A 27,744-nucleotide genomic window follows, 5' to 3' on the forward strand; every position below is an offset into this window, starting at 1 on the left:
GTGAACTGAGTGTTGTGGTAAACCTAATCATGAGGCATCTTTATTAAGAATAAGAAGCAATCTATAACTCTCGTGTGCATTGATGAGTATACCAATGAATTATTTGTATATGCTTTCAAATGAGAAGAATATCTGGTATCAAGTACAATTTGAAGAGAAGTACAGTCACGAAGCAAAGAATTACATAGAGTATCCTTCGGAAAGGAGAAAAACAATCCTGACTGATTTATAGACTATCCCTAACCCCGGTTTTTTTTTTTTTGGGGGGGGGGAGTGATAGGGCTTACGATGTACCGGTAACCTTCCTTCTTTCAACGGCCTGACCTGCCCGTTACCGATAGGGATTAACGACACTTTTGAACAAAGGGCTAACCGTGATCACGCGCCCACCACATGAGCTAAAGAGTTTTAAGACTGAATGAAAATTATTTAGAAATAGAAAACCAAGCGCTGGGACCTATGAGGTCATTCATCACTAAAAAGAAAGTAGAGTAAATGTGATTTTTAAAGATACAACAGGAGGTGAGCCTCGCAGCTGCACTCTGAAACAATTACAGTAGAAAGTAAGACGGAAGAAAGATATGAGCAGAGGTCCAGTAAAAGGAATGAAAGGGGTTGCAACCAGGGTCCGAAGAGATGCTGCAAAGAACTTCGAGTGATGCGTACAGTGCACCTTGTGAGGTGCAATAACAGCACTACGGGGAATGACTATTATCTGAATTTCTCTGGAATCTTTTCTTCAAAGATCCCTGGAGATTTTGGCATTCGTCAAAATCTAACGATTAAAATTACGTCCATCTAAGACCAGAAAAATAAACAGTACGCAAGTCTGAGACCATGAGAATAAACAGTACGCAAGTGTGAGACCATGAGAATAAACAGTACGCAAGTGTGAGATGAGAATAAACAGTACGCAAGTGTGAGACCATGAGAATAAACAGTACAAAAAAAACGCAAGTTGTGGCATGAATGACAAGACCGCCAGTGTGAGACCATGAAAAAAAAGTACGCAAGAACCATGGTTGAGAAGGACCATGAAAAAATTAAACCAATAACCGCAAGACAATGTGAGACCATGAAAATAAACCAGTACGCAAGTGTGAGAGGCACAATAGAGAAAATAAACAGTACCAGTGTGATGAGAATGACGCAATGAGACATAAACGTACGCAAGTGTGAGACCTAGAATAACAGTACGCAGTGAAGACCATGAATATAAACAGTACGCAAGTGGTAGACCATGAAAATAACAACCGTACGCAAGTGTGAGACCATGTAGAATAAACAGTACGCAGTGTGAGACCATGAGAATAACCGTACGCAAGTGTTGACCATGACATTAAACAGTCGCAAGTGTGATACCATGAGAATAAACGTACGAACAAGTGTGAGACCATGAGAATAAACAGTACGCAAGTGTGAGACCATGAGAATAAACAGTACGCAAGTGTGAGACCATGAAAATAAACAGTACGCAAGTGTGAGACCATGAGAATAAACAGTACGCAAGTGTGAGACCATGAAAATAAACAGTACGCAAGTGTGAGACCATGAAAATAAACAGTACGCAAGTGTGACCATGATAAACAGTACGCAAGTGTGAGACCATGAGAATAAACCGTACGCAAGTGTGAGACCATGAGAATAAACAGTACGCAAGTGTGAGACCATGAGAATAAACCGTACGCAAGTGTGAGACCGAAAATAAAAACATAACAAGTGTGAGACCATGAAAATAAACAGTACGCAAGTCTGAGACCATGAAAATAAACAGTACGCAGTGTGAGTCATGAGAATCACCGTACGCAGTGTGAGACCATGAGAATAAACAGTACGCAAGTGTGAGACCATGAGAATAAACCGTACGCAAGTGTGAGACCATGAGAATAAACAGTACGCAAGTGTGAGACCATGAGAATAAACCGTACGCAAGTGTGAGACCATGAGAATAAACGTCAGTGCCATGAGAATAAACGTACGCAAGTGTGAGACCATAGAATAAAACGTACGCAAGTGTGAGATGAAGAAAATAAACCGTACGCAAGTGTGAGACCATGAGAATAAACAGTACGCAAGTGTGAGACCATGAGAATAAACCGTACGCAAGTGTGAGACCATGAGAATAAACAGTACGCAAGTGTGAGACCATGAGATAAACCGTCGCAAGTTGAGACCATGAAATGCATAACGTCGCAAGTGTGAGACCATGAGTAAACAGTACGCAAGTCTGAGACCATGAAAATAAACAGTACGCAAGTCTGAGACCATGAAAATAAACAGTACGCAAGTCTGAGACCATGAAAATAAACAGTACGCAAGTCTGAGACCATGAAAATAAACAGTACGCAAGTCTGAGACCATGAAAATAAACAGCACGCAAGTCTGAGACCATAAAAATGAACAGACGACAAAATGTCAAAATTTTAGTATTTATTCCTGAAAACTCCCTTCAGGAGGGCTACCTATCACAGTGTTCCACCCAAGAGACTCTCCATAGGACCCAGGTTGATTGATTGCTTTCTCTCTCTTTTTACTTTTACCAATCTTCGTGGTTCGTCTCACCAAGCTGTGAAATTTCTCAAAGGCCAAGCACTGGGACCTATAAGGGCATTCAGCGCTGAATGGGAAACTGACAGCAAGAAGGTTTGAAAAGGCGTAACAGGAGGAAAACCTCAAAGCAGTTGCACTATGAAACAACTGTTCGAGAGAGTGGAAGGTCAGATGGAAGAGAATATGAACGAAGGTACAGTAACAGTAATGAAAGAGGTTGCAGCTAGGGTGGGGCCTAAGGAAGGCCCATAGCTGCTAAGACCATGAAGTAATGCCTAAAGTGCACCGTGTGAGGTGCATTGATGGCAATAAGGTTTAGTTTTTAGGGTGTTTTTACGTCATGGAACCAGTGGTTATTCAGCAACGGGACCAACGGCTTCACGTGACTTCCGAGCCACGTCGAGAGAGAACTTCTATCACCAGAAATACACATCATAACACCTCAATGGAATGCCCGAGAATCGAACTCGCACCCACTGAGGTGGCACGTCAAGACCATAACGATCACGCCACTGAGGCGCTGATGGTACTGAGGGTGACTCACAGGCCTCGTTTAACGAATTAAGAGTAAAACGAATCAGCAATAACAACAGAAATAAAAATAACGATACAGGCAAAACTGCAAACGCCAAATTCACACAAAACACACACACACACACAAAACTCTGCTCGGCAGGTAGAACCGGAGAGGCCGTCACGCGATAAAACTGTGGAAAATGAGCGCTTTCGACATTATTCCACGAGCAAAAAAAAAAAAAAAAAACCCTGCCAATTGTGCCAGACAGTTATATTACGGGAGAGGTAGGTAAGCGAACTTTACTCCTCTGCTCGCTCTCCCTACAACTCCTCGTCATCATCACAAAAGTTTTTATCATCATAAAAGCTTGCTAAAAAGTAGAACGGTCGTTCGGGAAAAAAAATAGAGCCGAATAAACAGAGAAATAGTAATGAAGATTAAAACGTCAAATTCACATTTCTGGCTATTACCACATTCCAAAGCCTATTGGACCTTTCAGCCACTGAATCTCTGATCTATGTTTATCTAAAATAACCAACGTGGGATTTATTAGCTTCAACACACACTACTGAACTTTGAGAACTATTTCCCATTTCCTCGTACACTCTCTCTCTCTCTCTCTCTCTCTCTCTCTCTCTCTCCCTCTCTCATCCTCTCTCTCTCTCTCTCTCTCTCTCTCTCGTGATTTCACTTCATTGCAAGTGAAATATTCTTTCTCTCCCTCTCCCTTGTGATTTCACCTCATTGCAAGTGGAATATTCTCTCTCTCTCTCTCTCTCTCTCTCAGGTTTATATATATCATGCAAAGGGGGCTCATTATCATTAGCTGGTGGGCGATAATGATTTGGAAGTCATGGCATTACTCTGATTCACACAACAAAGATTTGCCTTCCTGGTCAAAACTGTCGCAAAAATGAAAATAATTTATTTCCCTCTCAACATATTAAGCAACACGGTAAGATAATTTATTTTCCCCTCAACATATTAAGTAACACGGTAAGATAATTTATTTCCCTCTCAAGATATTAAGTAACACGGTAAGATCATTTATTTCCTCTCAACATATTAAGTAAAACGGTAAGATAACACCTTCTCGACCAATTTTCAGATACATCTACATACAACAAAGAGAGCCCCTGACATACCAATACTACCCAATACCAAGTCAGGTTACATAAAACTTACGTTTGCACTGACTGAGAGCAGCTGCCCACTACTCGAACTCACTCAACCCTATTTGAGTGTAGGGTTAGAGTAGGGACAAAAGGAAGCCAAATTTACTGTGAATGTAGAGTAATTGAATACACACACACACACATAGAGAAGAGAGAGAGAGAGAGAGAGAGAGAGAGAGAGAAGCTAACTTTATTGTTCAGTTATTTTTGGTACTTGGCCCTCCAAAAGAGGTACTGTAAAAGATTTAGTCACCATTTTCTATAATAATAATAAATAATAATAATAATACTAATAATAATAATATAATAATAATATAATAATAATAATAATAATATAAAGTGATGTAAAATACAACTTGCAAATGGAGAGAGAGAGAGAGAGAGAGAGAGAGAGAGAGAGAGAGAGAGAGAGAGAGAGAGAGAGAGAGAGACTATTTATTTATGAACTCACAAAACCATCATGATTCATTAGGACGTTACCTCCCTCCAAATATAAACAATTCACATAAAAAAAGTTCATTCTGACGAGAAAAAAATTCCCACAAGTTAAATTCCTTTCAGCGAAAAAAAAAAAAAAGAAAAAAAAAAGTCCGAAAAACTAGTCGAGTTAAAAGGGAAAGTTTACTCAAGGTCACGGCATTTCAAGACCGGATAAGACACAACAAAGTTGTGAAAGAAAAAAAAAAAAAACCAAAAAAAAAAAAAAACCGCAGTATTTCCTGCCATCTGCCTAACATTCTCTCCATAAGTGAGAAACAGATTAAGAAATAGGACGAACAGCAAATATGAACTATTTAAAGCTAAGAATAATATATATATAATATACATATAATATATACATACAGATATATGTAAAGTATATATATATATATAGCATATGTATTATATATATATATATATATATATATATATATATATATATATATATATATATATATATATGTAAATATGTGTATACATATATAGTATTTGTTGGGTATACAGGATGGTGATAAAGATTCCGTACACTTTGTACAACTATTAATATCATTTATGTGTCCAAGTAGAAGTTTGATATGTTATATATATATATATATATATATATATATATATATATATATATATATATATATATAAGCACCACTTAACCAAACCTCTATAAAAGAAGCCTTTTCTTACTAAAAAAAAGAAAAAGAAAAAGAAAACATCAACCTTATTGCATACATACTAATGACAACTATACACCAATTTTTGTCACCACCTGGTATCCGGAATACGTCAACACGATCATACACCGTGACACCAGTTTTAGCAGTCATAAATCAATCAACCAAACGATCATATACTTGGAGTAGAGAAACCCCTGTGCATACTCTAACAAGTAACAACGGCTGGCTAACGCCGAATTACGTAGCGGGCCTAACGTCTGCCAACAAACGCTCGCATTCTTTCAAGGTCAGATATTGCATTCTTTTCAAAGTATGATACCGCATTCTTTTCACGTCAAATATTGCATTCTTGTCAAGGTCGAATCTCGCTTTTTCAAGGTCAATCGTCCGTTATTTACAAGGTCAAATGTCGCATTTTTTTTCATGGTAAGTATCGCATTCTTTTCAAGGTCAAGTAACGCATACTTTTCAACGTTAAATGTCGCATTTTTTTCAAGGTTAAATGTCTCTTCTCCGGATTCACATTTAGTCTGTTTATTATTACTATTATCATATATATATATATATATATATATATATATATATATGTATATATATATATATATGCCTTTGACATAAATTCTGTTCTCATTATATGTATATTGTATATATATATATATATATATATATATATATATATATATATATATATATAGCATAAGTAATTAGAACACAGAATTTATGTCAAAGGCCAAGCGCTTGGACATATGTGGTCATTCAGCGCTAGAATGGAAAGTTGCAATGAACAGGCTTTAAAGGTGCAACAGCGGGGAAAACCTCGCAGTTGCACGTTGCAACAACTGATAATATGAACGGAGGTAGAGTAAAAGGAATGAAAGGGGTTGCAGCTGAGGGCCTAAGGGACTCTGCAAAGAATTTAAGTAATGCCTACAGTGCACGGCGTGAGGTACACCGAGGGCACCAACTAACCGATTTCGTCACTCCTCGAACTCTTGCGAAATAGGCTAAATTGACGTCTTGCCCAATAAACGACTAAATTTAGAAGTTTCGCATAATATGCACGTTTCGCGGCCTGTATACTCGTCCTTCGCTGTCGACTGAAATCGTCGTTTGATAATGATGTTAAAAGATGAATTGCTTGATATACTACAGGGTGTCCATAAAGCCACAGTGCCATTCTGAGCAATGAATACTTGTAATGCTACTGGGACTTTATGGACAACCTGTATATAACAATATCACCGTTGTTATCGCAAGATTCTTAAAATAAAAAAAAAATTTTAAACTACAAGATTACCAAATCAAAATTAAATCCTATTAGTGATTAACTGCCTTACGATCATTTCAAAACACAGACTTATACATTTTAACCAAATTATATGAATTACTCGTAACTGTGAATATTGTATTTTCCTTGTGATTACAGAACAGTGTTAAATGCTTCATAAATACATCAATCAATGTAATTGATCATAATTGTAGATCAATTCTTATAATGAACCACTGATCAATATATAAACAAGGATCTTTATTAACTGCATTTATGAGATGCACCCTGTCATCTGACTGAATCGACTGTAGGAACGATATTATGTTGAATTTATCCTTCGTTTAATCGCTAATTCTGTCCTCAGGGTCGCTCCTGATTTGGCTGTTGATAAGCCAATCACAGGGCTGGAAACTCTCAGTCTCTCTAGAGAGCTCACATAGGCAGGATGTATGTTTCACTTCTCCTGAGAGATACGTCTTTCAAAAATACCCCTCAGGAGAGGTGGAGCATACATCCTGCCTATGTGAACTCTCGAGAGAGACTGAGAGTTTCCAGCCCTGTGATTGGCTTACCAACAGCCAATCAGGAGCGTCGTAAGGGACTGGCCTAGACGTCAAATGCAAGGTTGATGTGAATCTGCTTTAAGTTGGTTGGGAAACACCTCTTCTGGTATTACTCAATTCAAAGAATTTTTACTAGGACTATGACACTGCCATAATCCGCTGTCAATGGCGAACGGATACAGACCAACGATTTCGGGGAAAAAACCTCTCTCTCTCTCTCTCTCTCTCTCTCTCTCTCTCTCTCTCTCTCTCTCTCTCTCTCAGTGGCCCAGTTAGGTCGAGAGGGGAATTCGTCCTTCTGAAATATTTCTGAATACTGAAGGGAAATGAAATCGTCCCATCTATAATTAATGTATAATTAATGGTATCATAAATACAAAGCATGATTATATATATATATATATATATATATATATAATATATATATATATATATATAGTATATATATAAAATGTATGAGAGAGAGAATGTGTGAAGGCAATCCACTATCCCACACCCACACGCGAAGGAGAGAGAGAGAGAGAGAGAGAGGAGAGAGAGAGAGAGAGAGAGAGAGAGGCGGGATGAGAATGGAGAGAGGAGGGGGAGAGAGTGTGTGGGAAGGAGAGAGAGAGAGAGAGAAGGAGGGAGGGAGTGAGGAGAGAGAGGAGAGGAGGAGGGCGTGGGGGGGGGGGTGTTCAGGAAGTGGGCAGCAGCAGCTAGCAGTAAGAGCTCCCTCAATGAAACGAGCATTTAGATCCTGAAGCAGCAGCAGCATCACACTTGGCTACAGACAACACATTCCATTCCAGGGCCAAGGTGAGAGATCACTGTCGCCCTCCTTACTGCTTGTAGCAGCCTTTACCCTTTAAGCAAGAGAGAGAGAGAGAGAGAGAGAGAGAGAGAGAGAGAGAGAGAGAGATACCCGACTTGCCCATTTTCCACAGGTGGCATAATACGACCGAAAGCCTGTCTTTATATATAAATGCCCAAGAGGTGATTGTCTCGATGTCAACAGTACTACTACACGTGGGGAACAGCAGACACACCACTCTTGACACTTAGGAACACGACGCACTATGTCATTTTGTTATATATATATATATATATATATATAGATATATATATATATATATAGATATATATATATATGCACACACACACACACACACACACACACACACACACACATATATATATATATATATATATATATATATATATATATATATATTTGTGTGGGGAATTTATAAATATCGGAAATATATCAATAAAAATTCCATTAATGACAGAGTCAATGAAGTAAAAATATTCAACATTATATATTATATATAAAATTCAAAAAATTCTTTACACATATATATATATATATATGATGTATATATATATCAAAATATATATATATATATATATTATATATATATATATATAATAGGAAATAAATTCGTCTGTTAAAACAGGATATGTCCTCAAGGTATAAAAAAGGCCCATTACAAACAACATTGGTTTGAAGCTCTGGACTATATAGTCCTTAGTTTTAAACCAGTGTTTTAATGGCCTTGTCTAATAATATATCATATAGATAGATATTATATATAAAATATCGATATATATATATACATATATATATAAAAATATAACGTCAGAGTATACCATACACGCCAAAACACAGTAAAAACAATATGCTATACCCTTACTGTAAGTCAAACAAACGACCACACTCCCTCACGAATACAAAAGGTCACCGGGAATGACCTTGGAATGCCAAGAAGTTATTCGCCATAACAAGAAAGACGTGACGAACGGAAATAACTCGCACGTATACATGAATCAAAGAGTAATGCCATGACTTCCAAATCATTATCGCCCACCAGCTAATGATAATGAGCCCCCTTTGCATGATATATATATTCACCTGAGAGAGAGAGAGAGAGAGAGAGAGAGAGAGAGAGAGAGAGAGAGAGAGAGAGAGAGAGAGAGAGAGAGAGAGAGAGGTAATTAATTCTACACTATCTCTTCGTTTCTGGTTAAAAGTCAAGTATGAGGCCGGTGTCTAAATCGAATAGCCCCACAAAGGGGACATGTAGGTACACCTGCTTCTTAATATATTGGAAATATGACAACGCACCAAAATTCTTATAGAATTAAACCATTTTCTTCTTTTAAATTTTCCGACAGAGAGGCCATTGGGATGGGCAATTGAATTCCCCTTTCTGCCCCAGCTCCAAGGAAAAACAGGAAGGATCAAAACGAGAAAAATATAATAAAATAAAAAAGCTCTACCATCATGGTGAAAGAAATAAGCTGCCGTAATGATAATTATTGCCAAATAAAGATCTGTATTGACACGTCACATACCAAATAACGTTATAACTATCAAAACTTTCTAAAGTACGTCTGGTTACTTAGCTGAATATTAATCATTCACACTTACAAGGGTATCATATAATTATAAAAGTGATAACAACATATAATACTGTTTCAGTATCACCAAAATCAAAATTTAATTATAAAAACAAGAAAGAAAGTAAAAGGGATACAATGAATAGTGATTTCAATATTACCAATCTTATTTTTTTCAATAACCAAAAGAATACTTCAGTTTTCAAAACAAAATGTATTAGTCACACTTAAGCACTATATCAGTAATAATATTTAATACAAAAGAATACTTCTGCTCTCAAAAACAAAAATTATAGTTCACACTTAAGCAACATCATCAGTAATAACATAAAAATAACGACCTCCTTCCTAGTGCCAATTATCTTTTCAGCAATTTCGACACCAACAGCAACAACAAACAGCCACCTCACTCAGTTCCTACCGGCCCCCGAGGACATTATTCCACGCGACACACTTAGGCCGAGCAAGGAGTGGTGTGTGGTGGTGGTGTCTTTCGTAAGCCTAAACGAGGTCATCTTTGTCCCTCTCTCGAGGGTTCCTGTTTAATTATGAAATAGCATCAAATGTCATACTCGTCTCAAACTGGTGACCTCTTGAGCCTTCAGTGTCATTCACGCCAGAGTCCTGGTGTAAGTTGCAAGTCACTGAGCACAGGTATATACTGGAGTGAGGCGTTAGGCCCATGCACAGGCCTATAGGGCAAGGGTTTGACCGTTCAATCCGACCTAACCGGACAGAGGTCCTCGACTTTTACGGAGTCAAAACTCGCCAGCTATCGGATCTAAAACGTCATGGAGATAGGTTAATAATCTACGCATTGTTCATCGATGGAAATTCCTCTAAAGTCAATGATAGTCGAACCCATCTACGAAACTAAGATAGCCTAACTAAAATCCAGTGCCAAAGACTCCTTTTAGGAATTTAGAGAGAACCCCAGAATTCCTAGCAAGAATTTAGCACAAACCAAGAATTCCAAGCAAGATTCCCACACCGAATACACTACTATTCAAAGCAAGATTCCAGTACCGAACACAATTCCAAGCTAGATTCCTGTACCGAACACAATTCCAAACAAGATTCCAGTACCGAACACAATTCAAAGCAAAATTCCAGTGCCAGGCCACTCCAAGTGAAATTCCAGAACTTGAATCCAGCAGAGTATATATATACTAAGGATTTCTTGAAATAATGCTGTACGCAACTCACAGCTCATTCTCAAGATTCCAGCTTGAAATAAGGATAAAGGTCAAGAATCTAGTATTGACTAAAACTTAAGACGTTCTAGAACAAAACCTACAGAATATGTTTACATAAAACGAAAAACAGTCGCCGTACTCAAGTACTCAAGTCCTTGTCCCCTAACAAATCTTGAAAACCAGACGAGAGCGTGCCTCTCGAGGCCTAATTAAAATGAGAATGAATGAGTAATGCCAAGTCCACCGGACGTCCGTGAGAGAAACTGTGAATATCATTATCCATGACAAAAATAACTTCATAGCAGAGGAGCGAGCTTACATACAATGTTACAAATATCGTGTAATTAAATATATATATATATATATATATATATATATAGTATATATATATTATTATATATATATATTGTTGCGTGCCTACTGAAGCATCAACAAGCATGGCGCCCTAGGCAAAACGCCTACCCATCCACCACATCTCCCCTAACCCCTTTCCTACATTCAATCTTTCACGTGGCCACTCCCTTCAAATTCAGCCAGCATTCCGAACCCTTCCCCTCCATCCATCTATACTTCCAAAGCCCGTCTATCAACACCCCTTCTCCCCCATCCCAAACCCCCTCCATAAAAAAAAACACACACTCATTTCGCTGTTCTGGGACCAGTGAAGTACCTCCAGTTACCTAGACCAATATTGGGTTCTTTTCACTTTCTTAAATCTCTTCCAAATCACGGTTTCTGATCTGTAGGGTATCATACACCTCATGGGGAATTGTAGTAACCTTTGCTTCAATGTTATCTCAATACAGATAGATGGTCACAACGGGAATTGAAGCTATTTTATCAGACAGTTATTGGGAATACCATTTTTTTTTTTTTTAGACAAATGAACCGCTCCTGGAACTGTCGCACACGTGATACTGATTGACAACAGTTCAGGGAAATGGCGCGCTCATGTGCAATAACATGTTTCACATTTCAAATGCTATCCTTGCAATTTTAAATGCCCGTTCTATCATTAAAATAAATTTGAAAAACTATCCTGATTTCCCTGTAAACATTCAGCGCTACACAAACTACAACATCCACACTCACATATCCTCATCAATCCTTATGTAAGTTTGATATAAACTTTCAAAATAACCGTCTGAAGTTTACTGAACACTCAAAATAATCTTTCCATCTTTATCTGTATCTGCACGACTGCCAGATAACCTCTGGTGCAAGTTCCTCGCTGGACGAGTGGTTTTCGCGCTCGGCTGCCAATCCGGTGGTCAGAAGTTTGAATCCCGGCTCGGCCAACGCGGAATCAGAGATTTATTTCTCGATATAGTGTGATACGGATCCCACAATAAGCTGTAGGTCCCGTTGCTAGGTGACCAATTGGTTCCTAGCCACGTAAAAATATCTAATCCTTCGGGCCACATCCCTAGGAGAGCTGTTAATCAGCTCGGTGGTCTGGTAAAACTTAAGATATACACAATAAAAGCATGGTGGCTTATTTTGATGGAAACGAAACTTCACTTCTTCGGTTCACATCACTAATGTTTAATGGTCATTATGCACTAGTATTGACACTGATCTCAACAAATAATGTTATTAAATAAAAAGCAAACTAACAAGCTAGCAAACTGACAGGAACAATAGTAAGTAAATGCCAAAACAGTTAAGTTAAAAGTCAAAGAGAGTTGCTAACCTATCATCTATTGAACCAGCCAAGGCCATTATTAGAAAAAAAAATGAATCATAATCATACACAATGTACTACATAATAAGCAGTTTAAGACTAATACCATCAGAGTCGAGACATCAGACTATAAAGCCACCCCTTAGTAAATCATTTTCGGCATAGCCTAGGTATGCCTTTCAAATCTCAAACCCTTAAATTTATATATATATATAATCTATATATATATATATATATATATATATATATATATATATATATATGTCCGAAGTTCGAATCCCCGACTCGGCCAACGCGGAATCAGAGGAAATTTATTTCTCGATATAGTGTGATTCGGATCCCACAAATAAGCTGTAGGTCCCCGTTTTTGCTAGGTGACGGCAATTGGTTCCTAGCCACGTAAAAATATCTAATCCTTCGGGCCACAACCCTAGGAGAGCTGGTTAATCAGCTCGTGGTCTGTTAAAACTTAAGATATACACAATAAAAGCTGGTGCCTATTTTGACGGAACGAAACTTATTTCACTTCTTCGGTTCACATCACTAATGTTTAAATGGTCATTATGCACTAGTAATGAACAAACTGAGCTGCTCTCTCTCTCTCTCTGTCTATATAAATATACACAAAGCTGTTTAGCTGATCAATATTTCATGATAAATAAAAATTATGATTAGGAAGGGAAAAATTAGAACCTACTAAACCTACACACTGTATAAATATATGTCTAGTTGCTTCATGAGCCACAACCCTGCAATTATCACTTGCGTATAAACCAACGCTGGCATATATTGCCAGCCATGAACAGAAGGTTTTCTGCCCCTACGAGACATACAGCAACAACAACAAAAACAAAGGCACCAACGCACTGTAACCTAAATCTTATCTCGAACAGGATGAAGATAAAAGGGCAATGACGTCATCCTAGTAAGAGATACAATCTCACATAAAATCACGGGGAATCCCTTCAAAATTAATGCCCCAATCATTGCTAAGACAAAGTTGAAAGCCACTGTAACCGATGAAAGATGGCAACATATACTTAGCTGTGACGCTTTAGGATTTAAACACGAACTCCCCTTTCAAAACCATAAAGTTAAAATCCTTACTCAGTACTGAATTCCTAATTCATATACAGCCGGGGCCTAAATCACATCATTTGCAAACGAAATCGCAGAAGTCTGTCTCTTCCACCGACTGTCCAGGTCAAGGTGACCCCTTCGCCAACTGTACGCATACCAATACCCGCCCATTCGCCCCTCATACGCAAAATGCAGCTGGCAATAAAGATTTTCGGGTGGTCTGCCCTATCTGACGCACAGTAAAGCATTCCTCTGTGACACATGCCCATATGGCATGGCACAGGGTTGAATGAATAAGCTGGAACCTTGAAAAATAACCACATTCACTCTCGAATTCTGGGGTCTTTTAAAGAACCCATTCACCACCCGTGTGCGATGCTTCCTTGACCTGCTTAGGGTAGGCTATGCCCCAAGTGGGTATGTAGAGCCACCTCATGTTAAAATTTTGATAAAAGTAGTCGACACGCTCCTACTACCTGTCAACAAACAACCGGCCCCCCTCCCACCCCAAAAAGATATTTCCCGATAAGTAATCCTTTTGAATCCCATGCAACATTCCAACGGTTTCAAAACGGATTAGAGAGAGAGAGAGAGAGAGAGAGAGAGAGAGAGAGAGAGAGAGAGAGAGCCCGCCAGCACTAAACTAGCACTAGCAAAGCGACAAGCAACACGACTCCTCCAACACTCCCGACCAGCCACCTCCTCCTCCTCCCCCCCCCCCCCCCCTCCTCTCCTTCTACACCCACCTTGCAATGTGTAGAATGCTGAAGACACCACACAGGAGAAGATACACGACACAGGAATCAATGGGCGAAGATGGAAAACAAAAAATCCTAGTACGCACAAGGTTGTCTGGGGGGCTCTTTTCTCTTTTTCCCCTTTCGGGCGCTAGCAATCCAAATCGATCACACACACAAATATCTACTCTAAGGGAGGGGAAAAATAATCACGTGGACCAACGATTATTTTTCTGGCGGCGTGCGAGAGTCCTGGCCCCTCTTTTATTATCATCAAAATAAAAAAACACACAATTCACACTGCAATGTTTCCCGGGAGTCCGATGAGAAGGCGACTCAACGCCGTCACCGACGTATATATATACCCTTCTCGCACGAGGGTCTACGATCAACTGGCCGGCCGGATTCTCTTGAATCTCGAGTCGACTGACTATCTTGGTTGGCAGCGTTGACGAGAGGGGGAGAGAGACAGGGAGGGAGGGAGGTGCAACCGATGCCAGATAGGGATTTGCGTAGCGCCGACTAATTTAACTATAACATTTTTCAATTATCTCAACGGCATCTCATCTGTTCCAAACGATTGTCTCGAAGATAACCACACAATTTAAACTTCTTCAACCAAAAGACATACTACGAAAAGAACCTACCCGAGAAAAGATAATAAATCAAACTAAAATGGACCAGACGCCGCAATTACCGATAATTAACGAACAGACGACACACGGGATTTTTTTTTTCTTCTAATGCATCGCAAAAATCAACAACAAAAATACCAACATGTAACTGGCACCTCCGACCAGGCGTGCCAACGTTACCGAAACACCTCGCCGTCGGAGCGACGACGAATGTCATCACATAAGACTGCCGCCCGAGCTGCTCTACAGAATGAAAGAGTGGAAAGGAAGGCATATGACAGTAAGTTAGGTAATTGATTACATAATGAAAACCTAACTAGAAAACAGGAACTACAGCCTGCAAGCAAACAAAAACGGAACGAAACCCGACGAGCAAAATAAAAAGTCGTTTAAATTCATCTCGTCAAAGACTATACGACCAGCGCATTCAAATATGACAGTTTCATGATTCCCATCACAACAGCTGGACTAAGGCTCCGAGACGTGGGGAGAGGAGGAGAGAGAAGGGGTATGGGAAGAAAAGAGGGGAGGAGGGAGAAGGGTAGTAACGATTCGCGTCACTTGAGAATTCACTTCCACTTGAACCACAAACTGTAGCAATAAATGTAATTGTAAAAAGAATGCAATGTAAGTAGGTTACATGAACTAACAGTGGTAATATTAAGTGTTGTTTTATATTGAAAAGACCAGTGCTCCCTTACCCTCAATATATGAGGAGGTAGAGACAGCAATGAATGAATACACACACACTTTATATATATATATATATATATATATATATATATATATATATATAATATATATATGAAATATAGTTAAAACAGAATTCCATCTAATAAAAGGAGCCCATATAAAACGTCAAATTGTAGAAAGTAAATACTATACTTCAGAGACCAAACTGGCATGGGCTCCATATATATATATATATATATATATATATATATATATATATATATATATATATATATATATATATATATATTTATTTATAACTGTCAACGTTTTAGACAATCCTTACCATCAAAGTTCCCTCAAGACCCTTACATTTTTCTTTCTAAAAATAATGATAAATAAATAAAATACTCATAGTAGCACAAATCTTGAAATGGAGAAACAATCCCAGTTATCAGGTATGAGTACAGACATTTATTTCAAAATAAACCCCTAGAGAGAGCTTTCGGAAATCTGTTCGATTCCAGACAAATTCCCTAAAGCTCTCCGTAGGAATTCACTTTTAAATATACGCGCCTATTACAAAAAAAAAAAAATATATGGATTTGTTTCTCCAATAATAATAATAATAATAATAAGACGCAGTCGTTTATTCGGTTAACCACCAGGTTAACGATACACGACTCTTCTCCCCTCCCCCCATTCCCAAGGCAGCAACGCCCCCCCGCCCCCCCCCCCTCCCCCCCACACCTCCAGCCCATCATCCCAAAGTCCAAAACTCGTGTCATGTTACACTAGAGATCAAACAGTTGCTGAATCTTCTAACAATCGAGTGAGAGCGTTTTTTAAAAAAAAAGTGATACACTAATAAGGGGTTGGATATATATATATATATATAATATATATATATATATATATATATATATATATATATATATATATATATATATTACGTGTGGTGGGCCGTAGGTCCTGAATTCTTGGTTCCGTGTTCGAGCCCATGAGCCGACGAATTTCTTTATCAACTAAAAATTTCCCTTTTGGTTAACATACATACATATAAAAATATATAATTCCGAGGTAGAACGACTTAGATGTTAAAGGACATTGTTGCTTAATGCGTGTATACAACCATGTACACACACACACACACACACACACACACACACACACACATATATATATAATATCTATATATATTATATATATATATATATTATATATATATATCATAGTATGTATGTATACGCATTAAGCAACAAAAGTCTTTTAATATCTAACTCGCTCTTCCTCGGAAATAATATATTTTCATATATCTTAACAGAAGGGGAATTATTTCAGTTGAAATATAATATATATATATATATATATATATATATATCTATATATATTCCTCTGGCGTCACTGAACGACAAACAAGAATCCTAGAATAAAAATCCAGGAAGTTTTCCTTGACTAAAATTCGGTAAATTTTTCACACTTAAAACTCTTTAAGCTTCCGGAGGTCCTTGTACGCTTTATCACCTGTCTAAAGGAATATGACCGATCCAGCACGCAGCCAAAGTCATTTCAATGAGTAAGCGACAGAGGAGAGCCAGTTACCATGGTGTAATTTGGGCAGAATTGAATTGCAGCTGGGACAATCAAAAAAAAAAAAAAAAATCAAGTTGGATTGATTAGTCTGTCTCGCAGGAGGTCATTGGAAGCAATCATTCTAAATGGGAAGCCACGGTGACCTAACCTTCTCAAGGTCACCTATTTTTTTTTCTCCGAAATAGATAGGATAGCATTGAACCTCGTTGCTCTAATGAGCCATGACTATTGAAAGGATTATCACGACAGATTGATTCACTACTGACTAGCTTCATTAGACTGGCGTCACAATAACTAAGGTTACAAACAATTTTAGGATGAATGCTTTGAAATAAACAAACACTAAGAAAAAACTTTATATATATATATAATATATATATATATATATATATATATATATATATATATTCTACAGGATGTCCATAAAGTCCAGTACCATTGCAAGTATTTACTGCTTGTAATGACACTGGGACTTTATGACACCCTGTATATTAATATATATATATATATATATATATATATATATATATATATATATATATATATATATATATATATATATATATATATATATATATATATATGCTCCACGAGTCTGTCATTTAATCACAATACTCTGTAAACACTTGCACACCTTATAACCATTTAAATGACTGTAATGTGACGACCGAATTGTAAATGAACGTAACTTTCCCTTTTTCCGCTGTAAATGATAAATAACAATAAATAATCTGGCCGTCTCCCCCACAAAATAGACAAACGGAAAGATAATCAATGAAATCCTGGCGACGAGAACAACATTACTGGTTGGATGATAGAATAGAATATAGATTTTAGGCCAAAAGCCAAGCGCTGGGGTCTGTGATGAGTGAGGTCATTCAGCCTGAGACAGAAATTGACAGTTAAATGGTTTGAAAGGCGTAACAGGAGGAAAACCTCAAAGCAGTTGCGCTATGAATCGATTGCTTCGGTGAAAAGTCAGATGGAAGAGAATATGAAAAGAGGTACAGTAAAAGAATGAACGAGGGTGGCAGCTAGAGGTCTAAGGAACGGACGCTGCCAAGAACCTTAAGCAATGCCTACGGTGCCCCACGTGAACCAGTTGAATGATGAAGCGCCAAATTTGAATTAGTTGCAGAATGCTGAAATCTTAAGGTGCTTAGTCGCGTTTCTAAACAACGGATATAAAACAAGTTACGTTTAGACTCAAAAGACTAAAAAAAACTTACGTTTAGAATCAAAAGACTAAAAAAACTTTCGTTTAGACTAAAAAGACTAAAAAAAACTTAGGTTTAGACTCAAAAGACTAAAAAAAACTTAGGTTTAGACTCAAAAAACTAAAAAAAACGTAACTCATTATTTATGAATTTAGATTTAATCTCTTAGCCTTGTTCACGGAAGAAATTCTTTTATGCAGAAGTCTGCCGAACAAGTTACGGTCTCTCCGACCTAACTTGCATAAGTGACGCATTACACAGCTTTTCTTGGATCAATTTTATTTTCTTTGTTTATCTAGTTTTCTTTACAACTTCTCTTTCCAGTTTACTCTTCACATATGCAACTGCTTCTCGTTACTAGGCTGCCTTCCTAACTGGGGTCTTTGGGTTTATAATAATAATAATAATAATAATAATAATAACAATAACGTTTATAATAATAATACTAATAACGTTGATGTCGCAATACCATGGGACACCACAGAGAGGAGATAGAGAGAAGGGAAAGAAAGAGAAAAAAAATGAATAAGTATCAAAACCTGAAAATAGAAATAAAAAGGATATGGGATATGCCAGTGGAAATCGTACCCATAATCGTAGAAACACTAGGCACGATCCCAAGATCCCTGAAAAGGCATCCTGAAAAAACTAGAGGCTGAAGTAGCTAAAAGGACTTATGCAAACAAGGTCTCTATACCAGGCATGCAAAAGTGTGTGCTATTAGAAGCAGCGAACGTAGTGAGAAAAGTGATGGACTCCTAAGGAGGCACAATGCAACACGGGACCCCACACTATAAAAACTACCCAGTCGAATAGGATCACTGCAATAAGACCAAAATAAAAGCAAATTAAATAAATAAATAAATAAAGAAAGAAATAATAATAATAGTAAAAATAATAATAATAATAATAATAATAATAATAATAATAATAATAATAATAATTTGACAAGTTCCTAACATGCACCAGCAATAAAAGTAACATCAACAATAATTGTGTGTCCAACTAGCCTAATAATAATAATAATAATAATAATAATAATAATAAAAGTAATAATTTGACAGGTTCCTAAGTATCAACAGCATCAGTAAAAATTGTACGTCCAGCTGGCCTAATAATAATAATAATAATAATAATAATAATTGACAGGTTCCTAAGATGCACCAGCAGTAAAAGTAACATCACCGATAATTGTATGTGTCCAACTGGCCTGAAACTTCCAACAAACGAAGCTAATCATCTCTGAGCAGGCAGAAGAAGACCCACATAAAGGGAAAGTAGGCCACGAAAGAAGCCCCACGTTCTAAGCTTTAGGATTATGCTAAGCGGAATGGATTAACATAGCAAGGAAAGCCAGAACATAATGCAAACATACTTAAACGTGTCATATAAAACAAAAATCATGATACACGTACACATTTTACCTAAGAATGCATTGGCCTTCCAGGTTATATTGAGTCTGTTTGGATAAAGTCACTGCTGTCATGACCTTACCCACCCTGGTTATGACCAACACCAGTTGACGAACTGTGACCAACAGCAGTTGGCTAACAATGACCAACAGCAGTTGACTAACAATGACTATTAGCAGTTGACTAACAATGACCAACAGCAGTTGACTAACAATGACGATAAGCAGTTGACTAACAATGACCAACAGCAGTTGACTAACAATGACGATTAGCAGTTGACTAAAATTACCAACAGTAGTTGACTAACAATGACCAACAGCAGTTGACTAACAATGACCATTAGCAGTTGACTAACAATGACCAACAATAGTTGACTAACTACGGCCAACAGCAGCTGGGTGACTATAGAAGATAAATATTTTTCCCCTTTATTAGGTCAACATAGGTAATATTGATCCATCTGAAGTCACATAAAGAGCAAAAGGGATATCAACTTCACCCTAAAAGATCTGAGAATCAGAAGGCTGAAACATTCTACCATCAAATATTTTAAGATAAAAAAGCATATGATCAACAGATAAACTGCATTTTCCCTAGGTATCCAGACATTTAGCCTTTTACATGAATATATACTGTATCTTTGGTACAAGCTGGTTCAATTGATGAAGCTTGGTTATAAGGCAGTTAACTAACGGCAAAAAGGAAGGTGGGTAGGGAGACCTACAACCCACCTGACTGTTATTCTCACTTTCTCCTTTGGTAAACTGACAAATGAGAGGATGATCTAAGGTGGGAAGCTTTGTCTTACAGAACGTGACTGGCATTATTCCAAAGGGAATTGGAACAATTTGTTACAAACCTAGCCACGTCTAATGCAGTCTGTGCCTATAGTGCAAGGCTAATTCCATCACATCACCACCTGGAATACCATCTTCCCAGTTATGCATATGAGCAGGAGATACAGACTGGCATAAGCAATGCCAGTCTGTTGTTACACAAAAGAGCTAAGGTCCAATCATTACATGAAAGGTTTCAAAGGAATAAAAACAGAGTTGATATCTCCTTTGGCCGAGGGGAATGTGTCATAAATGTTCAATTTTCCCTTTCTGGGGTCAGATGTGGTAAAGGGTAACTGAACCAAGCACAAGTCTCACAAACGGGAAGTCTGGGAGTTGTAACCTAATCCTGAAAATGGCAAAAAGAATGAAAATGACAGATCACCTAGCACAGAATTGAGCTAATGTGACCAACTGGATGGTTAATACAGGGTAACTTGTATAAAATCCACGGATTCCAATGAAAACCAAATCACTACTTGGAAATACCCAGAAGAAAGACATCAACAAAGGCTGTGTTGGTGGCAAGTGATCTAGAACTGGCTCTTTGAAAAGAGTACTCCACAAGAATGATGAAACTGCTGTGAAGGAACTTGGCTGTGCAGGGTGATGAAGACATCATTCCTTCAAAGTTTCCATAGCTGCTAGAGCATGAAAACGTGTCCTCCCAACCTTAATGGGAACTATGGACTGCTATGCCAAACTCAAAATTAAAACAGGAAAGAACATTTTACTGTACAAAACAAACTTTCTATTCTTTTTACTTTAAAGAAACTTTCTATTCTTTTTACTTTAAATAAGCTATGCATACCATGAAAGAAAGGTATTATGTATGAGATACATAAAGGGCACATAGTACTTCTCACGATGAGATAAGGGATTGACAAATTAGTAATTATGTGAATCTAATATGTATTTACCAGTAATTGACCAGGACCACCTCTTTCATACAATATATATTAGTTGGCTGCCCGGATATAACTAAAGTACTGTACAATAAGGCTCAGTAAGGCAGTGGTTTATATAGTATTTCAATCACAAAAGTATGTAACTAAGAAATAATTATAACCAAAACAAAGAAATATGCAGTTTAGACAACATTACAGACTCATAACTTAGCAAAGGCCAATATCCACAACAATGACAACAGTTCAAATTTGTAGCACCTCAATGGAAAATAAATGCCAAGAATCTGTGGGGAAGATTTTAAGTGAGAATGTGATAAAAGAATATGTTTGTACATCTGGGGAAAAGACACATCATCTTACAAACCAAGATTTTTTTCTTGCAAGAATATAAACTAACTTTGATAAGGATATTCCCTCCTTAGGCTAGAGGTATTGCCAAAGAAACATGACTGGTGGGATTCCTGCTACCTAACTGTCAAGCTTCCTGGTCACATATGTGTACATGGGAAAAATTACTTCAGTAACTCCTATGCAGCCTGGAAAATTTGATAAAGAGCCTGACATGGCCCCAAGAATTTGGCTTTGCAAGAACCTATCTACGAAAACAAAAGGACACTGAAATTCCTGTTTTGAAGAAGGAATTTTAGCTTTAAAAGTAGCAATATTATCACAATTAGACCCAAAAATAAACATGCCCTACTGGACACACCACTGAAAGCAGCCACCACAAGTCCTAAAGAAATGGTGTCCATGCCCTCAAAGGTAATGTTTCTGAGGCAGAATGAGGTAAAGGTAGACTGTTAGCACTAGATACCTACACTCAGTAATTCTATTAAATAAAAGGGGCAGGGCAAAGCTGCTGAATTAAGGTAAAAGGCAGTTGACCTCACTAGATGACCAATATGTAAGCTTGATTAGCTCACAAAACCAGAGAGAACATATTTTGGATGCTTTCTCATTGCGCCTACCAGTACTTACAAAACAGTCCTAAGATCTCAAGTTCTTTGTAGATAATACTATAAAAACTTATATATGGCTCAAAAGCACTGAATTTCAATCCTCACTTAGAAAATACTGGGGGGAGGGGATTGAGCTCTCAAACCTTGAGTCAGTGACTGACAGGTTCTGAGTTCTCATCACAAACAATCTACCCCTGTAGAAAAAGAGAATATTGTATGTGAATAACTCTCATACTTATAGACTGTATTTCTCTAGTATACATACTTGTTATTAAGACAACCCCAGAAACAAGACCTCAATCAGTAGTTATTAAGACAACCCCAGAAACAGATATCATTCAGCAGTAACTTATATAACAGAACAGACAACCAAAAGCGTCCAATACATCAGAAATGCCAGGCTTCCCTTTCTCAACGGTGTTTGGCTGTACCTTTGGTCTCCTGCTATAGCAGACAATAAACACAACAACCACAGCATAATATATAGTAATAATAATAATAATAATAATAATAATAATAATAATAATAATAATAATAATAATAAAGGAAAGCTTGGCATTTCCAATGTAGGGCTTGAGGTGGTGGTAGTTGTGTTCCTTAGAAAGGCTGAACAAGTTGAAAACAATTACAAATTGTCTAATTCATGCTGAACTTGTTTGAGTTAGGAAGGTTGAACAATATGAAAAGTATGACAAATCATCTAACATTGAACTTAGCCAAGTGCTAATCAGTGGGTATTGAAAACAATGACAAATCACCTAATGCAACCTGAACTTAGCAGTCATAATCACTGAATATTTAATGCAGAAATCTACATACAAGAAACAAACAGATCCTTCCTATCCTGCAGGTTAGGAAGATGCTACTGGGTCCTTAAAGGTGAAGCTGTCAAAAGGAACCTTTACTGTGCAAACCACTGATAGATAGTCCCAAGCCTATGTTATGCAAGGCATTAATAGATGGTTCTATGTCTACTATATTTTCCATGTTTACCCTGGTGAGATGTCAGAGGAAGGGGAAACAGAAACTCCCTTCTACAAGATTCCTGTTAACTACTTTAACAGCCAAAATTTGCCATATTCTCCAAATCCTAAAATGAAGGACAGAAGCAAGACTTTTTTTTTATTGTTAACATTACAAGCTAATGCAACCCTTATTAAAACAAGATGCTACAAGACTAAAAACCCCAACAGGGAAGGAGCCCAAATACAGAAAAGGAAACAGAGAAGAATGATCTACAAAAGAGAAATAAAGGTAAGATAAATGACAAATAAAATAAAATCAAATAAAATAAATATGACAACTACCAAACAACTGAGACTAATGCAAGGGTACTCAACAAAAAACAATTTGTGCTAAGTTTGAACTCTGGTTCAAATGAAGACCACCATTCCACAATTTGGGTACAACAAAAATAAATTTTCTCAAAAGCTGTTTGGTCTGAACCTCACAGAAGGAAAAGCAAGACCTTTGGAAGACCTAATAATACATGGTGAATGACCAGAATTATGAAAACCCTTATAGCCTACAGACCACAAAATCATGCAATAAACCTTAACAACACAATAATTAGAGAGTAGTTTGCAGAACAATGGAAGCAGGTTCCAACACTATTTTTGAGTGAAAGCTTGGTCCACGTTTCTGATGTTTAGTGTTAAGGCTGCCACCAACATCCAGGTATACCTACACAGGTTTGCTTGCACTGTCGACCTGTGCAGGCATACCTTCACCATTAACGATATAGTTTTTTCACTCGGTTTTCTGAAGCATTCATGGCATCAACATACGATGCTCTATCAATAACTCACTTGCTAATAGCAACAAAATATATAAACGGCTAATGAAGACATCCAGTGAAGGAATGGCTGTTATTCATTGTTAACATGTGATGTTAACAATGAATAAACAGAAAGTCTACTGTTGCTTTAGTTTGTTCCACTACCATGTTTAATATTATTTCATTTTCATTTTACAACTGAATTTTATACATGACGCATAATTGTAAAAAGACGCACATACGCCTCTTCATGTCTTACTACATATATTGAAGAGTTATTCTCATTTAAAAACTGATACTGAATATGCATATGATATATAAATGAATAAATATGCGTGGGCATAAAACAACGTCTTTGTTGGCAGCAACATCAATCACATTTAGTTTTGCAACTAATTTAAAATATGCAATTCTTTTTATTCTATTATGAACTTCACTTGCCAAAGACAAGGACATTATTCTCATATAGAATAATGCTAGCACTTTGAGCTGTCATTATACACTATTTTTCTGTGGAAAAATTATTAATATATATCAATCTGACATCCTCATCATTTACTGACAAATAAATAAATCCAATACATAATTAATGAAGGTATAAACTCTTTTGTATTCAATAAAACTCAGCACTTTAGGTTGCTGCTCAGTACATGTTTTCCAAGCTACAACATGAAGATGAATGAGCAAAAAAGTTGGCCTGCGCAGGTTGTTTCACACATTTGTACTGACTGAGATGAACTATTTCCTCAGGCCAGCTGTGCAGGCAACGAGACTGTGCTGGCTGTTCACTTTAAAACCGAGGTGTGTGGGCACAGATCGACTTTACAGGCAAATCTGTGAGGGTATACCTGAATGTTAGCGGCAGCCTTTGGTGGGGTGGAAGTCAGGCAGGGCAAGGCGCACCAAGTCAGGCGAAGAAGAAGAGGTTAGGTTAGGTCAGGACACAGCATTCTAGTAAAGGTTAGGTTCGATATAGTCAGCGGAACCTGCGTCCGTCATCCTCAACTTGCCCCAGATTTGAAAAATATTTCAGAGCAAGATATGCCTAGGCTAGGACTACAAGCCCTAATAACCTTGTCTAAAAAAAAATTAAAATAAAAAAATAAAAGATAAAAGCAAATATGCATATACCCATAGCTACCATATTCTTAAACAAATGATAAACTAAGCCCAGGGTAAATGACCAAGCCGTAACATGGCTACCACCCTTCGGAACGCAGCCACTTCCCAAAAAAGTGCTTGAATTATGCCACACTTCCAAATAAAAAGCTTGAATTATGCCATTATTTTGTAATTCTGGAGAAAACGCTTACTTCAAGAGGAACATAGAGGTCTCAGTGTGCTGCCTGGATGGGCCGCAACACTTGATTGATGCTCTCAGCAGCAAACTCAAGTACTTTTTCAGGAAGGTGGCCGCATTCCGTGATTAGTGGCCGCTGTCTCCCCGCTTGGTCATTTACCCTATATTCAATCAACGATAATGGACAAATGGTAGAGGCGCAAAAATGTTACCCTCGTTAGCCTAGGCCTATTTCCAGTTTTTGGGCTTTTTAGAAGCAGATCAAAGACAATTTGCGACAGAGCTGAATCGCTAGCCTATGCCCCGACCTGGCTGGGGGAGCTTAGTATAGACCCCTGGACAGCCTCTACCTGTATTTCTGACCTTAGCCTAGTTTGCGCAAGTGTTCTGCAGAATAGAAAGCCGAATAATAAACATGACGATAATCTGAGATAATCTTGACAAATAACCAATGTCTATTGGGTACGATGTATATACCTAGTAGTAGTCTACACAACCTAGGCCTAAGCCTAGGGTTACGAACAACGGTAAGCAATTTATCGACCATAAACGTCTCAGGATAGGTCTCTCATTACTTATAATACTTAATCAGGCATACTTTCCAAGTAATTTACACCCTCACTAAGACATTGGCCAGCCTAGGCCTAAGCCTCGAGTTCGACAAACCTAAGCCTATGCCTAGTCTACGATACGCAACTTACAACCTTCTGGAATGGTCTTAATTACTTCTAAAACATAACCAAACATGCTTTTATAAGTAAGACCATCACTTTTAATCATTTTTAAGTAAACTTCAGTCAAACCTGAAGTCTACTGATCGCCTACAGTCGCAGCCTAACACATAGGCCTAGGATCCCTAAGCCTAAGCATTCACTACGATACTTTACAAGTTCATTTTCATATCCGAATAGGATTTATGATTTATTTTTTACTAAATTCAACGTTATTTCGATACTTTACCGTTGTTTTAACGACTCCAGTCAATTTGTTTACGGTGGATATGGGCGTTAACACGTACACTTCGAAATCAAACGCTGATGACAAGTTCTAGTGATGGTTCTTAACCTTCGTCTTCAGCTTCATCACAAAACTGGGATAGATTTTAATCTTTGCCTTTTCATTTTGTTCAGTTCTAAATTTTTTTTACAACAAATTTCATTGTATAATGAATTATTTCATCGTTATGGACGAAATGAGTGAGTTAATCATTCACTGAGGTCAGCAGTAATGGTTCTTTAAAAATGACAGCGAAGTCGAGAATGCTATCAAGAAAGGAGAAGTAAATAAAGAAATTAATGGATTGGGAAAAGGGAAAAGTAAGCAAAGCTGCAGGAAAGTCAGCGGTAAGAATAAAAATGATTAAACCATTGGGAAATCCAGGCAAAGACTGGGTGCACACTCTTTTAGAAAAGATTTGGGATGCAGAGGAAATGTCAAAGAACGGGAACGATATTTGGATGATTAAAATGTATAAACAAAGAGGGAACGTGTTAAACCGTGGGAACTACAGTGGACTAAAGTATTCAAGATACTAGAAAGACCAGTAGGGGGAAGGTTGAGAGAGTTGGCGATTCTATGGGGAGGCATGGGGAGGCAGCTGCCCTCCAGATTTTGGCCATGTCCCTGGGTTGACCCCCCCGCCCCCCAACTTTTTTAATGAAAGATTATATATAAAATTAATCATCATTGGATATAACAATAGCCACTAACTAGTCACATAACACGATTTAGCGATATTGCTAACAGTCATAAATCTGCCTTTGATTGCTTATACAGGTTACTATTGATAGCTGTAACACTTCTTGTGAAAGAAGTTTTTCCAAAATGAAAATAGTAAAAACATTTCTTAGAAATTCAATGACTAGTGAGAGACTAAGTAACACTGCTTTATTATCAACTGAAAGTAAACGGGCTGAGAGCATTGACTTAGATAGTTTTGTAGATGAGTTTGACAGCCGACATGATAATCGTAGAGTCAAACTGCTCTAAACATTTTGAGAATTGTCTCGACATGGTCCATATGTGTTTTGTGTTCAAATGTGTATTTTGAAAACTTACCATTGCATATTGTTATGAATTGTATATAGTTTTGAATGTCAAACTGAACCTTTTCAGAATTGTCATGACATGCCC

At 37.5% G+C, this 27,744-nt stretch overlaps 1 protein-coding gene across 19 annotated transcripts in view; it reads right to left on the bottom strand.

Moving 5' to 3' along the window:
* Positions 1–26,680, bottom strand: part of LOC135214255 (protein kinase C and casein kinase substrate in neurons protein 1-like) — a 207,579-nt gene extending 180,899 nt beyond the window's left edge. For 11 of the 19 annotated variants that reach the window (XM_064248329.1, XM_064248334.1, XM_064248333.1 and 8 more), the window contains exon 1: positions 14,312–14,717. The gene's annotated coding sequence lies outside the window, so the exon portion shown is untranslated. Of the gene's footprint in view, positions 1–14,311; positions 14,718–26,571 lie in introns of those variants that run through there. The other 8 variants (XM_064248336.1, XM_064248340.1, XM_064248341.1 and 5 more) reach the window with 5 other exon arrangements.
* Between the last annotated feature and the right edge of the window lie 1,064 nt (positions 26,681–27,744).

This window comes from Macrobrachium nipponense, chromosome 45 (genome assembly GCF_015104395.2).
Source record: "Macrobrachium nipponense isolate FS-2020 chromosome 45, ASM1510439v2, whole genome shotgun sequence".
Classification (NCBI taxonomy): domain Eukaryota; kingdom Metazoa; phylum Arthropoda; class Malacostraca; order Decapoda; family Palaemonidae; genus Macrobrachium; species Macrobrachium nipponense.